The sequence below is a fragment of the Rhamphochromis sp. 'chilingali' genome (genome assembly GCF_963969265.1).
Source record: "Rhamphochromis sp. 'chilingali' genome assembly, chromosome: 4".
NCBI classification, from domain to species: domain Eukaryota; kingdom Metazoa; phylum Chordata; class Actinopteri; order Cichliformes; family Cichlidae; genus Rhamphochromis; species Rhamphochromis sp. 'chilingali'.
In genome coordinates this window covers 22286984-22301107 of record NC_137948.1, presented here as the reverse complement: position 1 = coordinate 22301107, position 14124 = coordinate 22286984, and the positions used below count along the sequence as shown (strand labels likewise).

Here is a 14124-nt window from a genome sequence, read left to right as displayed (position 1 = left end):
AGGAGTTTAACCCCAAAAGAGTCTTCAGAAAATCCTTCTGTGGTCCCAAAACCAGCAGCTTCCAAGAAGTTGGCAGGGAATATATGCATACGTGACTGAAAAACAGAATGAAGGAAGTGCGGCACTACACAGCACTACACAGCTTCAGAAGTCATCAAATGGGTAGAGCCACTAGTCAATGCATGATAGTCTTGAAGCAGCAGGTTTTTTACTTAGTAATAAAGTTGTTTTAAAAAGATTATATCATTAACTGGTTTAACACACACACACACACACACACACACACACACACACACACACACACACACACACACACACACACACACACACACACACACAGAAAGAGATTTACATTAACTGCACCAGTGTCTCCCTTGCTGTGTGGGGGTTTAAGTCTGACCTGCAGACAGATCACAATCCAGCTGTTTTTGTTTTTCAGTTTATCACCAAAAAAAAAAATCTCTTGCAGATAATTTCAACAGCTCTCATCCCTTCTGTTTTCCCCCTACTCAGTTGGATTATATACATATGGATTTAAGTATCAGTTAGCCTTATAAAACTAGCTAAACTAACTCACGGCTGAAAAAAAACAGCCTGTGTTACAGGCGGTGCTCACATTCTCTCAATGTTCTTAAATCAGACACCTGAATGATGTTAAGTGGTGAAGTTTGTCGTGTACTTATAAAGCTTTGATAGCAGAGTGGCCTTTTGGGACATGCAATTGCACTTGTGCTTGCATGTCTACCACTAGATCTCATACCAGTTTAAAAGCCACTTTACTTAGCTGGGCAGACAAATATAGCCTCTAGACTGCAACCAAAACTGTCATATGCAATTTTTCGCCAGTTAAGGTCTTATATTGAAATGCCTAAAGTGTCTTTTTTTTTTTTTTTTAAAGAGTCATTTTGCCATGTGTTATGGTAACTGCCACAGCCACTGGTCTACATAACAGGGATTTATCCTTCTTCATTAAGTCTACATTGCAGGTATATTGCAACCACAGATCCTACAACCTTAACTGATGTGCATCTCTCCAGAAATGCATGGCTTCATCGCAGCCCGCAAGTATGGTGATTGGCCCGTTCAGTACCATCAGTTCCTCCTGTGCATTTCCAGCTACTTTTTGCAGCAGTTTTTGAATTTATCAGGAATAGAAAAACAATCATTACCTCAATACAAGGACTCCAGATGTGAGTAAATTCCTGGGAAGGGACTATCAAAACTATCAAATTGGACTTTCAGGAATGTAAAAAGTGGAAAAACTCAAATAGGTTTGCCTCTAAAGAAATTAAAACTCGCCAAAACAAAGAGTGGGGATCCAGGAGAGGAAAAAAGAGCATTTTCCCATTTGTATCATGGCTGAAATCACATACAAAACATTATGAAACGACTAAAAACTAAAAGCACAAATATTGGTCACAGTGTTGGCCAATTTCGTAGACTATGCCATAGGCTTTACAAAGATTAAAAGCGGAAGACTACATGAGTCAAAAGCAGTAAAACTGAAAAGGCACTGAGGCCTAACCAAGCAATACCAAACTCAGATTTCTACACCATTTCCCTCAGTGTTTTGCATTGCATAAAGCTGCCTGCTGTCAAAGATTACGCCGATTATAAAACCAAGAATTGTGACGCAGCAATGGGCAACACACATGCCAATACATATGCACATAAATCACGTTTAAATTTATTGTTATTAATATTAAAAGGTAATTAAAGAATCAGCTAAATTAAGAGGAAAATTATCCTCCTGGCTATAAAAGTAGGGAATGTAGGACGAGACTATGAACGAGCAGATTTCCAGCAATAAGTAGTCCATGACAATAAAATGCAGAATCAGGGGTTCATAATGCTGCAGCAGAGACCTAGTAAAAGTTAACTAATGTGCAACTGCCCAGTGAATGTAAAGCAATACTGAGACACTAGGAGGATTAGAAGGAGGAGGGACTGTCTCAACACTGTATCGAACTTTAGTTAGCTATGGGGTGAGCATATGTTTTCATATGCTAATTGTCATGGGGCACGATGTTAAAAAGGTCATTCAGGTAAATATTTGATTGGAAAGATGCAAAAACAATGTTTTTATTTTCCGTTAAATAAAAAGAGTGGTTGTACAGTGCAGTGGTTTACACAAATCCCTTTGGGGTTACATCAGGAGGGTCATCCAGGGTGAAAACAGACTGTCAAATTAAACATGCTGAGTTAGCCTTGTAAGTAAGGGCTTCAAGTATGTCTCATTAAATGAAGGGGAAGTGGCTAAGCCTGCTTATACACCTCTGGACTCTCCTCATTTCTGATATATAATAATTTCAAGAAGCCCAATCGTACTGTGTACGGCAAAGACGTTAAGTGTTTCAACAAAATGCCAACATCCAAGCGTATATAACTTAATTAACTTAACAATTAACTTAATTGTAACTGTGCCTTTTTAGCACTATGAAAGTCAGCTAGGTTAGCTGTTATTTAGGTGACATTGTAACAGTTTTTAACTAAAGTTGGTTGATGTCAAGTGCTCTAAACAAGTGGCCAACCAAGTTAAAATGTTAAGTATGGGAATATATTTGGGATAATATGCAATTCAATATTTGAACAATCATTAAGTTATTCAAAATGTTGTTGTTGTTGTTTTAAAAAATGTTTTTTTAGCAGTGCCTGGTAGGATGTAATGCTATTACAATTTCTACTGGTGCCAATGAAGCGTGTATCACATTCTCAGATTACATGACACTGTAAAAGCAGGAGAAGCATACAAGGCTGATGACCACTAGAGCCACCAGAATGTTTTGTGTGGAAACGAACAAAAATGGCATCCAGCGTTAGTTAAGCTAGCATGTCACAAACCTGCCACAGCTATGCACATTCATTTGAGAGCAGTTTGATTTGGGAGCGATCTTCCACTTAGTTCCCGTTGACTTTCAAATAGTGTTTTTGTCTTAAGTGCCCACCCCTGCTATGTACACACCACAAGTGTGAGAAGCAGTGAGCCAATTTGTACTAAGAAAATAAAGTTTTTTAGTATTTCATAAAGGCTTTATCATTTTTCCAAAGACATTTCCGCTGTGTGAACCATTTGAACAGTTGACAGACCCAAGGAGCCTGTGGTGGTTTATCTCCTGCCAGTTGATGTGAAAGAGCCTGCAATTCTGTTTGCCTACTTGCATGCACCAGTAATTACAACATGATTGATTTGTTATTTCAGCATGTTCCCTCTGCTCTCTTATCTACCCTCTGTATATATCACTAATTTTTAAACTTTCTACTTTTACAAACCTAAATGTCTCAGCTTGCTTTTTCTCCTCTCTTGCTGATTTGCCATTCATACTAAGGTTTGAAATGAGAGCTGAAATTTTCATAGATGCATTTCACACAATAAATCAGGCTCGTCTGTGAAACAAAGCACCGCCTAACAAATTCCCTTGGGTCTACAATTTGCCAAGAGGGGATATGTTCAGTTGTCATTTGTGTTTAATCTCTACTCCAGAAACTGTCAAGTAGATATTAAACTCCGTAAGGAGTAGATAGGCAAAAAAAAGTGTAAGAGAGCTAAAGTTATGGATTCTCCCCATTGTTCAGATCTGTTTACTTATGAGCATTTACAACACATCGCACATCTCTTTTAACAAATAAAGAATAAATATATTTATTTCCTAATCCCTGGGGGAGGCCTCCGGATTCTGCTTTAATGAGTGCCATACTTATTGATAGAATATTGTTTAACTGTGCATGCTTGCCATAATTAAGAGGGTGAGACTTATTCATTCCACCCCAGAGCGAATAACCACAACTTTAATTTAAGAAATAGCAAAAATGCTTCATTTCACAATTGCTTGCATTTGATGCCTCATATTTCTAATTAATGAGATAAGGAAAAGAGACTTTTGATGAGGCTTGCATGTGTGTGTCTAAGGCCCGTGTGGACACAAGCTATCTCTCAGAAGGCGACAGCCTTGAGGTGAGTAATCACCTCCAGGGATATTCTATGAGAATGGCCTTCTTAAAGCTATTAATTAAGCCTCATCTCTCACTGCACTTACCTCAAGGTAGGACACCAGAACTGCAGCCTCCCCCTAACCCTTTGTCTTTGCGTCACCCTTTTGCCCCTTCTGCCTTCCTTGCTTCACTGGCCTCCTATCTCTCCTCTCCTTTGCTTGTTTATCCATGGGTCTTTTTTGGCTGTAGGCTATCTGGGTTGCCCAAGAGTTGCAGCTCTATTCTCAGTGACAAGTCCTTGTGGCTATTACAGCAAAAAAGAGCAGTAAGCTCGAGGCGCACATGCTCACGCATCAAATAATAATAATAATAATAATAATTTAAAAAAAGACTGTCCAGGTTACAAAAATACGCCTGTATGAACCTTGATTATAAGAACATTTTAGTGAATAAGAATTGAAGCCAGAAAATTTGTGTATTGAACACAGGTTGGAAAAATACGACATAAATTAAACTATAAACATATATTAACATAAGCATTTATTTAATGACTGATGTGTTGGTTTTTACTTTACACATGTGAGTATATAAATGAAAAAAAATCATTGTTTCAAATGATAAAATTTTATTGTAAGTATGCATGGATAAACTTAATATGCAACATCTGTGCTTCCTGCAGTATTTTTTTTTTTTTTTTTGCTTCACCCTTTTCACTGTTTTCTTAAATCTGTGTTTCTATAGTATCTGAGAGGTTCCAGAAATAAAACTAAAAATATTTAAGCAACTAAAAATAATAATGGCTAGTTTAGGGGGGACTTGTTAGTATGGTAACATAAAGCATATATGGTTAAATCTGTTTTGATCCTCTCGCCTTAATTTTTCTCAGAATCTCTGAACTTCTGAACATCGAGCAACAGTGATCTACAAACAGTGCTAACATGTGATCGTGACTCCCCAGTAACGTTGCCATATATCTGAAATGTAGACTTGTTTCATATACAGGTAGCATCAGATACTTCTTCCTTCCCTTACTTCTTCTATTACAAAATGTAATTTTAATATAAAACATACAGTAAAAAAGGCCTGTGAGCTTTCTTTTATTTGATTTCCTCGTCTTTTTTTCATGTTTTTTCATAGGTTCATATGTAAAATCTAGAATGATCAAATGTAAATAAACGTACAAAGAAACCTTGTCCCCTTATACGGTTCACTTATTCCCATCTACTCCATATGCACTGTAACTCAGAGCCGCATGCCCACCGGGAAGAATAATTTATGTCCCACTGTATCTGCCAAGCAGTTGCATGGCTTGAACAGCGTGTTTCTCAGGTACAGAAAGAGAAAGGGAAAATAAAAAACCATGATAACAGTAATTAACAAGGAAACTGAACATATATGTAATATCAAAGAAAAGCAATTTGTGATTCTGTTATTGCTGTGTTCTGAAGAAAAGGCACATATAATGTGGACTCCATTTGCAAGGCACAAATTAAACTATTCAGTGAGGCTACTGAAAAGCGCTACTAAAAGATGTGCTGGGAGCCATTCGGTCTACCGTGTCTCATAATGTGCATTAACACAAACCTTATTGAAGAACATTTTAACCCTCTGATGCATGAATTATGAAAGCCTTGGTCAAGATTTTTTTCTTAAGTGCTTTTATTCTTCTCAGGACATGAAAAAAAATGTTTAACTCTTTTTTTTTTCAAAAATATGTTTTTTTATAAAGTTATAAACTTGTCCACTCCAGTGGACTACATGCGCCTGAGCACTTAGCATGAAATACTGTGAATTTACTGTAAAAATTAATTACCTTGTGTTCTATTGTAAATATACAAACACTTGTTTGCTTGTATCCTTTGAAAAACATCTCAGCAATTTTTTTGGAACTTTCAACTCATAAGGCCCCAATGTTTAGACGTAAATAACAAAACCAATCAACAGTCCTAGCTATGAATCCTACACCTGAATATGGCAAACTATCTCCAACAAGAGAAACATTTTTGAGTCTACACAGTTCTATAACGATGCAGGACAGTATTACCAAGCCCTTAGTAGCATGCTGGAAGAAAACACAAACTGACATCTTAGTCTCTGCATCTCCAAACAGTTCTATGTTCATCACACCTAGGCTGTGCGAAAGTTTGCAACGCATCCAGGGCACAATGGCACACAGCATTGCATGCAGATGTATTTGGTCTTCCGTGTGCACACAACATCATGGCACCTGTTTGCATTTTTCACCTCGGTCAGTTGGGGCCAGTGATATCCTGTGGCAAACCTGACCTCACAGGCTACTTTGGTGACTGCTCTCCACTTCACGGGTTGTGGGGTCCCACTGGGTCTTCCTCTTTTGCATTGCTGGAGGGAGAATCTCTTCTCTTGTTACTGACAGTTCTTTCCCATACAAGTTGGTGTTGTATGTTATATTATCAATTAGATCTGCTGGAAACAGATGTCTGAAGAAATCTATGGGATCCTTCCCCTCCACATTCAATTTCCACTCTCCTAGAAAAGGAGGCAAGTCTCCAACCAAGTCATTGTCTTGGACTTTCCAAATATTTTTGCGGGCTTGAGTATGGTCAGGTGCCATGTACCCATCTCCCACAGCTCCCTGATCATACTGACCTTCCTCTTCATCCTGCCCCTCATCGTTCTCACTTTCTGCATCCTGACTGTCTGTGTCTTCATCATCCGTAGTTCCTATGTCTCTGTTCTGCTCTGGCAGCCACTCTCATCATCACTGGACTTATCACTGAACTCCTCATCACTGCACTCATCAATGAAATCATCATCACTGGAGCTGGATGGAATTTCCTGGACTATTCTGTACGCTGCCTTATTCTTTGCTGCATTTGAAGTCTACAAAATATGATAAAATAATTATTATAGTAACTCAAACTACAGCTGATCTGCACAGAAATATATATTTTAAATGAGTAGCTTATAAATGTAACAATTATATGCTTAATTATAACCAAAACAGTCCCAAAAAACAGTGAGACAATTTATGACTTATGTTAAAAAAATATAGTGGGTAATGCATGATGTCCACTACAGTGGACACATGGTTAATCGTAGTTTTCTACATATTAGACATAACAATTTCTTATTCCAAACAGATAATATCCTTCCCTAGATGTTACTGCATATCATCATATTTTTTTTTACCTGTTGGGCTCTTTTAGCATAGAAGGATTGACAGGATATGCCAGCAGTGGTCGGCAGGGGTGACAGTTTGTCTGCCATCTTTGATTCAGAGGAAATTTACTTGCAGTTGCACTAACTGAACACTGAATTGACCTCAATGGAGCATGGCAGCAGAGAGCACTCTAGAGGCTAATATGCAGTTCCACCATAGAAACCAATGCATTAAAGAGATATGTACGTTTTAGTAGCTGTCCACTCCAGTGACCACTATGCATCAGAGGGTTAAGTTTATATAAAGCCATGTTCTGCATATACATACTCCAGACGTGGCTGTCACATTAAATTTATAGTGGAAATCAAGAAAGCTATTATAAAATCAGTTATTAAGGAAACACACCATGTTTCCATGCTGCTGACTCTGCCCTTAAACCAGTAGATGCCTTGAAGGGTTTTTCGAGCTGACTGAACACTGCTGTGATGAAAAGGCTGCATGTCAACACTGGAATCCAACAGGCACCTTCACACCTGTGTTTTTATTTGTAAGACTTTCCTGCCAAGGTAAATAACATGCTTAGTTGAATTCAAAGCTCTAAGGATGACACCAGATCACAGCATTTGTTGGGTGTTTATTGACACATATTTCAATTTATGCAAAGTAGACACCTACAGTGTGCATCCTCCAGATGAAGGAAAGACTTTAAAGCGAGAAACTCAATCGCTGCATTGTTTTATTTACTCTGATCTTTTATTGATTTATTTATATGCGCTGTGTAACTTATTTGTTTGTCAGTGTGTATAGGCCTGTTACTACTGTTTCACATGACTGCACTGTCTTATGAGGTCTTTGTGCAGTCTAATCAATTTGCTCTTGCGTTCATCTATTTTTTTAAGCATATATACTTTTTTTTGGTTTGTTTGTCAAGAAAAATGCTTCACAAATCAATACTCCATCAAAACATTTATTTTAAAGCAATGATCTCAAAAGCTTGAATCAGAAATGATTCCGACTTCCAAACAGTTACTAGAGCTGATGATCCCAGTGTGAAAAAATTTACCTCAAATTATTCCAGTGAAGGTTATACATTCTTCTGAAAGTGACTATTTGGTGGGGGTGTCTGCTCTATACAAGTCCCCGTCCATTACAATGGAAAATATGTAAAATAACTACACTCACTGGCCACTTTAATAGGTACAATGGACATATTAGGTCCCACATCCCAAAGCTATTCTATTGGATTGAGATGTGTTGACTGCGGAGGCCATTCGGGTACAGAGAAACTCACTGTCATGTTCACTGCGGATGATGATTTGAGCTTCGTGACATAGTGTGAAGATGGATACACTGTGGCCATAAAGAGATCGACATGGTGGAAAATAATACTCCGGTAAGCTGTGGTGTTTAATAAAATGCTCAGTTGGTACTAAAGAGTCCAAAATATGCCACACCAGCACAACCAGCCTAAACCATTGACCCATACAAAGCAGGATGGAGCCATGCTTCCATGTTGTTCATGCCAACCTTTGACTGTGCCACCTGAATGCTGAGAGGGACACCAGACAAGAGGTGGAAAAGTCTTTCCTTTTTGTTTTTTTCTTTGCGTCATCTGATGTGAACAAGCTCAAAAAGGCTGTCTTGGTTATTAATATCATTGCTATCCATGAAACAAACATTACTGATGACCTTCCACAGTGAATTAAAGAAAAAAACATATCATCTCTATACTCTTGTGTTTTTCCTCTTTACTGATAATAACAGCTTCATTTTTCCATTACTGTTGCTTTCTGAATAGGCATTCTCAACTGAAAAGCTTTCTGTATTGTTCATGAAGAATATAAATATCATGAAGTTTCTTTCATTGTTCATGAACAATAAAACTTTCCACATTTGCTGGCTGAGTTAAGAATATCTATGATGAGTTTAGTGAAAGAGATTCTAAACTTCATACTGTACAGTGGAGTGACACCTATCAGTGCAGTGCCAGGATTTCTTTTTTTAAAGCTGTGATTCTTCTAAAATACAAATATAACATTTCCAAACAATGTCAGGAAGTGGGGCTGTGTATGCATGAAAACTATACAAACTAAATTAAACAATGTTTTACTGATACACGTCAGTCAAGTCTGCAGAAGGAACAGATAAAATGTGAAAAACCGACTTCTGCCCGAAGCAGAGTTTTGTTCTGTGGGAGTAGGAGTGCAACCGCTGCTGAACAAGTGCGAGAGAGTTCACAGTGTGAGGGGAATATATCATGACAGAGAGAAAATGACCAAAAATATCCATTAAAAAGGCCTTCACTCCAAAATGAGCTATCACCAATTCAGCACCTTGGGGGCAGAATAATCTTGCTTTTAAACAACCTGCAAGTTGCACTATCAAGCAGAGTTTCTGAGACGAGCACAAGGACAATGTGAAAACCACATTGGTGTAACTTGGTTAAATATGGGTGAAATTACGGGTGAAAATAGAACCCTGCATTCTGATTTAAGCTTTTAATGGGGATGTAACGAAATGTATTTGACTCAGCCTCATTTCAGTCATATGTATATAGCAGTTCTTCGGTGTTCTGGGGTAAAAAAAATAATTGTTATGTGTCTTCTTATTGTTTTTTTTGTCATCAATAGAAATAATGATAGTATATATTTATTTGTTGTGCAAATGTTTTCGGAACCTAATGGGTCAAAAACTAATTCATGTGACAGGCGAGAGATCCATAAGGACATCCAAATTTAAAAACTGTCCCCTTTTGATCAACTATCAAATGCAGTCCATTGACTCCTACCTTCATTTCATTCATTCATTAGACGAGCCTAAAGTGTCTTTTTAGGCTATTGATAATCAAAGTGGACACTTTTGGGTAAATTCAGTTAAGAAAGGAGTGGCAGCTCTCTTTTTAAGCCATGCAAGTCCAGGAAAAGGAAAATCTACAAATAGGCAGTGAGATCTGAGGAAAGGCTTAGGAAGCACATATAGTCTTAGATGTGAATTAAAGAAATTAACATTTAATAGAAGAATGTCTGATGAATGTCTGATGAATGACTGTTGCACAGTCAGCCATCCCAAGGCTTCGCAGCAGTAACAGAATCCTTACATTTATCTTTAAGATTTTGTTGAAAGTTTTCTTGAATAGACGTGGATAAAGCTAATGAATAACAACCAAAAAGATTCCGTCTTTAACAACAGACCTCCGAGTGCAGTATTGATTGAGCTGAAAGTGCGATGGTTTGTGAAAATCGAAACCTACTAAATAATGTAAGGGACTTAGGCAGAAACCGTGTTGATATACAAAAACTGCTAATCCCTGCAATATTTGTGATGAAGTGTGGAATGGAAAAAAAAAATCATATGGCTGCAAATCTGAAAATTCCTGGAGGGATTGTTTCAATTTCAACATCCGCCTGGAGATTTCTCTTGTCCTACTTAAGGACGAGCTCACTGTGTTTCTGAGCCATGCCTCAGACTGTTTCTTGAGTTTCACTGTGCTGCAAGCCAAGGCTGTTGTAAGGTTAAACTATCTGACAGCTCCAGTTTCACGGCAAACAACACACATCCTCGGGCTGATTTTCACATACTTAGTAGTGTGTATTCTCATATGCTCCATTTAGATTGATCATGCATGATTAAGCTTGGTTATCGGTGCCTCCGTTGCTGAGCGCAAAGTGTAAGGAGATTGTTCAGAAGGAGGAGAGCTGGGAAAGAAAAAGAGATGTAGGTGGGCGAAAGAGTGAATATCTAAATATACTGTAAAAGACTTAATGGTCTCTGCGTGTGCATTGCATTAGTGTTCTTCACATGTCTCTGTGGGATTTCTCCTTCTAAATCTTTGACTCTCCTGTACTTGAAGCTTGGGCTGCAGAGGTGTCTCATTGATTGAACTGAAGGGTTGTTAATAGTAACCAGTTTTGTTTGATATTAATCCAAAAAGAGCCCTGTATGAGTTTGCTCTGGGATGTCATTTTTTTCACTAACGTCCATGTGAATGACTGAGAAACAAATTACATATAAATTCCCTCTGACCGAGTCAGGAACACTTCAGTACTTGAAGTTAATATATATAAATGTAGTAAGATGACAGCATCAGGTGGTTGATAAGCAATGAACAAGGACTTGTGCCTAAAATGAGATACACAAAACTTCTGGGGAACAAAAAAAAATCCCAAAAAAAAAAAATCATCAAAGCTACTTTGGACTTTGCACCCTTTCCGTTTTGAAAAATGAACCTCCACCCCCCGCCCCCAACACACACACACACACACACACACACACACACACACACACACACACACACACACACACACACACACACACACACACACACACACACACACACACTCCCCACGATTTACACACAGACATTAAATTTAATTAAAACTAGACCTAAGGTGAAGCAGTAATGGCTTCACACTCTGGTGACTACCAGACCTAATCAGGCCAATAACTGCATTTTTCTTTTTTCTTTAAATGCCAGAACACAGTGCCAAATTCTAGCCTGAAGGACTGAAGCACGTGCTGCCACCATCCACTTGGGGGTGATGACACAGTCTTCATATACAGAAAAGTCACAAGGCCACTGTTTATTTTGATGGTTTGACTGTCTGAATTTCTTATCATTAATTTGAGAATAAGATCAATCAATAAATATGTCTGATAACTTCTGATGTCTTGCCATAAAAATTTGAGTCCAAGTCCTGGCCTGTGTAGCTGTCCAAAATGAGCCCCGCCACTGCAGTATACCTACACTTAAAAGCTGTGACAGATGGCGAGAATAGGCCTGCCATTAAGCTGGGCTATATTCAAAGCAAATGCCTTATGAAAAAATAGATCATGTATCTTTCAAAATTGCAAACGAGGTTTGGATAATGAAAAGTTCATTTCAGCACACTGATAAGAACTCCTAAACATTTTCAAACAAAAAAACTAAATACACTAGAAACTAAAAAAAATCTAAACTGTATTAAAAACTGAAAGTCAAAATAAAAATAAAACCTAATTACAAAATACAAAACTAAAACACTCTGGTATGAATCCATTTGTAGCCACTGTGCTAATTTTTTTGACAGTGTATTTAATTTTTGTTTTAGTTTACATGAACAGGATTTTATTAATCTGGTGGACAGTCACCACTTGATTCAACACCGCACCACGGCCGCCTACTCTTTTTTTCCCCCTATTTCTTTCAAACTGTCCTACATTAAGGTTTCTAGATATTCTTAAAAGTATTTTTGTTCGCCTCGTTGTCAAATCGAGGGTATTTCTTTCCTAAATGAGCCTGCTTCTGCCCAAGCAGATGGTTGTACAACATGCAGGATTTATCACTGTTCATTTCATACAGGTGTGCATGTCTTAAATATAATATGATTAACCAACTTTCTTGTGCATACAGGCAGTTCCTATGCACAGATTTAGAACGTGCATGCTCTGAAAAATGAGGCCGCTGTTACTTGAATGTCTATTCTTGGCACAACGACTTTTACCAGAACGCCTCATCTAACACTTCACTCTTAGACATGCAGCTCCTTACCAGATATAGATTATACCAGAACAATAACACATATGAATGTTGATGAAGCTTGCAACACTATGCACGTCAGCGTAATAACAATTTGCTTCATTAAGCAACAAGCTGCGAGTGTTCAATCTATAATGTTACTTACTTACTTGAATGTACAGGATGCTTATAAAGGACAAATTAGACAACCAGGTGTTGAGCACCATGAAAAGTAGACAAGGGAAAGGAAAATCTACAGAAAACCAATAAAAATCCATAGTTTACCTATGCATACTAGTGATAGAAAATTGTTGTAATTGTTAGAAGCCAAAACATTTATTGAAATCAAAAGTTAAATAATGAAAATCATATTCTTCAAGCCCTAGTGTGTGTGGCGGTCTTTAAATAATGTGTGTTAGGACTCTGTACTCTTGAAAAGACTGATATACATAAAATATCTTTAAAACAATATCAAGCATAGGGGTTCATATTTTTGTGTAATGAAATAAGAAGCATCGATTAAATGAGAAAACTGCAACAAAGCTGTAAAACTAGACCATCTGTTTAAAAAGGAAGTATGCAATAAACCTGGTTCTTAAGGGAAAATAGGCAAACACAAATAAATAAATATTGACCAATTCAGCTAGCCACAAAGACCATTAAATCAATCAAAACATTCTAATATAGTGCAGGTTTTTCAACCAACCTGCATTGATTCCTGTAAATGAACTTCCAAATGCATAGTAAATCCTACAGGTTTGATGTAACAGACACACAGCTCTATATAGAAATGCTTTTCTGGCATTTAAATACAGTAATAAAGCTAACAAAAATCAATAATGCATTATCAAAGAACAGGGGAGAAATGGGTGTCTATAAAGTACATGATCTAACAGAACAACAATCTATTTCTTTAAAGGTCAGTAAGCTATAAAGCCTCGCCCAACTGCACAACTCCCTCTCATTCTTCCCTGACACTATAGCCACTCATATTTTTCCAATATTTTAGGGAATTATCACCCAGAAGCCATGAAAAAGCATTTTAGACCTTTCTCGATCTAAGTAATCGCTTTATTAGTGACACAAAGATGAGTTTGTGCTGTTATATGGATCCAGAGGGTGTAATGAAATTTGACTCTGCTGCTGAGTAACGATGAAATAAAAAGGAGAAGTTGACCAAGAATCAATATGATATACAGCGATCAGTCACAATATTAAAACCACCTCCTTAATATTGTGTGGCTGTTGTGTGGCCCTACCAAAACAGCTCTGACCCACCGGAGCAAGGGACCTCTGAGAGTGTCCCGTGATGTCTGAAACATTGATGCTGGCAGCAGATCCTTTGGGTCCTGGATTTTAGGACCCTCAATGGATTAAGTGTGGCAGGGATCATTGCTTTACACAGAGGGTGGTTTGGGTATTCTGCCTTGGTGCTATCCATAAAACTAAAATCCAAATGACCAGGAGCCAAGGCATTAAAGCAGAACACAGCATTAAAATATAATATACTGCTGTCTTAAATGGATAAGGTCGGCTAATTCATCCACATTTCCGCCTC

At 37.8% G+C, this 14124-nt stretch overlaps 1 protein-coding gene across 1 annotated transcript in view; it reads right to left on the bottom strand.

The window, feature by feature from the left end:
- The window catches only part of ctnna2 (catenin (cadherin-associated protein), alpha 2), a 353288-nt gene that overhangs the window by 212808 nt on the left and 126356 nt on the right, over window positions 1–14124 (bottom strand). The window lies entirely within an intron of this gene.